General features: G+C 28.3%; 1 non-coding gene across 1 annotated transcript; it reads left to right on the forward strand.

The window, feature by feature from the left end:
• The first annotated feature begins 2,125 nt into the window (after window positions 1-2,125).
• Window positions 2,126-2,213, forward strand: TRNAS-GCU (transfer RNA serine (anticodon GCU)). The gene has a single exon. It is a non-coding gene; the product is annotated as a tRNA-Ser (tRNA).
• Window positions 2,214-3,379: the final 1,166 nt, after the last annotated feature.

Genomic DNA, 3,379 nt, shown 5'->3' on the forward strand with positions numbered 1-3,379 from the left:
TTCTAATAATATATTTAGAATATCATAAATATCTTAATATTTGGAATTTGAATATCCTTTCTACTAATATCTTATCTTCAAATAAAACAGAATTGAATTATTAGTTTATTTATATAATAAATCTAAAACTAGAGTTACAATTAATATTAAAACTAATTTATAAATTACTATTAATAAATAAGCGTCTCTTATTCAAATCATTCAAAATCTTTCCTTTCTTGACATGATATAGAAAATTTAAAACTAAAAAAAAATATATGAAAAAAAATTGCGTCCAATAGGATTTGAACCTATACCAAAGGTTTAGAAGACCTATGTCCTATCCATTAGACAATGGACGCTTTTGATTCCAATTTTTTTTTTCGTATTTTCACCTCTCTTGTTCGTAAAAAAAATGTGTGAGAATTCCGGAAATTGCATATTGAATTCAATGATGCATTACATTAACTAATACATTAGTTAAAATTTAGTTAAAATTAAGTAAATTGAAAATTTTTATTTGAGTAATTCCATTATTAATTAATTTCTATTTATAATATATATAAATTATAAGATAAGAATATTATAAGATAAGATAAGCGGATAGCGGGAATCGAACCCGCATCGTTAGCTTGGAAGGCTAGGGGTTATAGTCGACGTTGATTCATCATTTTGAACTGAACGTCTCTAATTCAAAACCGAACGTGAAACTTTGGTTTCATTCGGCTCCTTTATGGAAGATGGATAAATTCCTAAATTTATAAGATGTAAACAAAAAAAAATACCATCCATAACATCTATGTCAGCCTTTCCGTCTGAATGCATTCAAAAGGACCCGCTTTATAGATGATCCCTATACAAGAGGAGATTATAACAATCTTTCCAGTTATTTATTTCGTTCCCTATTTCTATTTAATATAATCCTTAGGAAAAGTATTTTGTTTCCGCCGAGCTAAAAAAACGATGTCGACGTCTCTAGTAAACCAAAGACATTGTTTAATAGCTATTTTGTTTTGCTTCAATCTCCCTTATACAAAGAAAAAATTGAAGATTTAGTTACGATTAGAAAAAATTCCACCTTTATCCATGGATCCCTTATTCCTTCAATTGGAAGTATTGATCCAATTCAATAAAATTATGTTTCGTAATTTCATGATCCAATTTTTTCAATTTAGAACATATTTTTGGATACAAATCACGAGAATTTTTATTTTTCCTCGAATCTTTCATCGAGAGGTAAAGGATTAAATCCTTTTAAGAAATAAAGTTTTTGATCGGAATATTAATCAACCCGAAGGATCCCTTAACTATTAAGGGATTAATAGAACGAATCGCACTTTTACCACTAAACTATATCCGCTACAATGCAATTATTGTATATAAATGGACCTTTTGTCGAAGACGAAAATAAGTCGTATTAATAAGTAATAAAAAGATCGGATCAGAAAATAATCATGAAAATTTGAGCGTTGACGTATTTTCATCAGGGCCACTAATGAGATTAGGAAAAGAGGACTCGTTTTAATTAACTAATTAACAAGTTTTTTATTCTAGTAAAGTACTAAAAAATAATAATAAGAAATCGAACCTTGATTCTATATCATCTTTTTCTGTATCATAGGAATTGAAATAATAAATCTTCTTAGGATTCTTGTTGTTTCTATTTTTTTTTTTTTCAAAAACATTTTCAAATCAAATAAATAATTTGATCTACGATTTATTGGAACAAAAAAAGCCCGGCTAGGTACTGACCAGGCCAGGCCGTGGAACTAAAAATAAAAAGAAAAGGGCTTTTCGGATGAAATAAACTAAAAAAGGTACTTTCTTTTTATTTATAAATATTTTTATGAATCTTTAATATATTGGTATTATTTATATATTAGGATTGAAGATATCTCTTCTTTTGAGCCCTTATCTAATGAAATCTAATTTATCTAAATGGAATTCCTAATAAAAAAAAGTTTTTATCGATTTGATAGATATCCATCGATATATCTAGATAATTATCTATATCAATATAATGAAATTATATATCTATAAAGGGGTAGATAAAGATAATAAAGAGAGATAAAGAAGGGCTTTTTTCAAGCCTTTATTTTCTATTTTTTATACAATGTATCATAGTAATTATCCTTTTTCAATTTGGGGAGAGATGGCTGAGTGGACTAAAGCGTCGGATTGCTAATCCGTTGTACGATTTTTTTGTACCGAGGGTTCGAATCCCTCTCTTTCCGTTTCTGTCAATTACTTGGTATTTTTTTATAGTTGAGGAAAGATGTGGAATAGATAAAATGTTAAGAACATTTCAAAATCAAGCAAGGAAAAAAAATCTGATTTTGTTATTCTTCACGCCCCGGATTACGTCCCGGGTCATTAGATAGGAATCCGAAAATGAAGAGAGAAACAAAGAATATTACTACTGTATAAACAAATAGTTTGAGAGTAAGCATTACACAATCTCCAAGATCATTTTTTTTTTAAGAGAATAGATTCTCTATTTTAATCTGGTTTGACACCAAGAAATGCAGTGAAGTTATTTCTATAAATAGGAAAAAATTTTAAGAGTTGAGTCCTTGATTACTCAAAATTGGATTTCATACCCACAATTCTATATTGTGGGGGACTCGAAGAGGGTCGTTCAAAGGAAAAAAGTAAGAATAAGAAAATGAGAGTGATCCAGATTTATCATAGCTATAGAATAATTTCAATATTGGATTCAACTTAAAGCTTCAGACTGTATGTACAACTTATCTGATCTTATAACTAGTTAGAATCTTTTTTTTTTTTTTTCTAGTAAATCATGAATTTGTCTCGGACAGTATTAAAAATATTATCGAAAGCTTACAGCAGCTTGCCAAACAAAAGCTAATAGAAAAAAGAATAGAGGTATTACTGGCATAACATCTACTATTGGATTCAAAAAAGCGTAGGCCTCGGGCAATTTGGCGACGAAAAAACTACTTGAATAAAGGAAAGAATTAAGACAGATACCGATGAAACTTAAGATATTAAGCATAACAATTTTTTTTTCTTTGTTCTTGAAGATAATTGTATTTCTTTTGATTTGATTGAGTTATTAATCCCCTATTATTGCTATGATATAAGGGATAAGGGAAAAATTAATAACATAAAGTAGGTCAAAAAACCTTTCTTTGATTTGAACTCAGCCAATCAAAAATCCTTCAATTCTCAAATAAAACGAGAATAGAAGAAATCCTACTTTCATACAATATCTTAATGGAATTATATGTAATGATCAATAAATTGAGTTTAATTGGATCTATAAACGTATCAAAATCTGAGCAACAATCTAATTTATTCTATAAATATTTGTACTGGAATTGACGACTAAGCACTACCAATATTAGTGTTTATTAGTGTTGAATATAAATGGGGCGTG

This window comes from Cucumis melo, unplaced genomic scaffold (assembly GCF_025177605.1).
Source record: "Cucumis melo cultivar AY unplaced genomic scaffold, USDA_Cmelo_AY_1.0 utg000475l, whole genome shotgun sequence".
NCBI lineage: Eukaryota > Viridiplantae > Streptophyta > Magnoliopsida > Cucurbitales > Cucurbitaceae > Cucumis > Cucumis melo.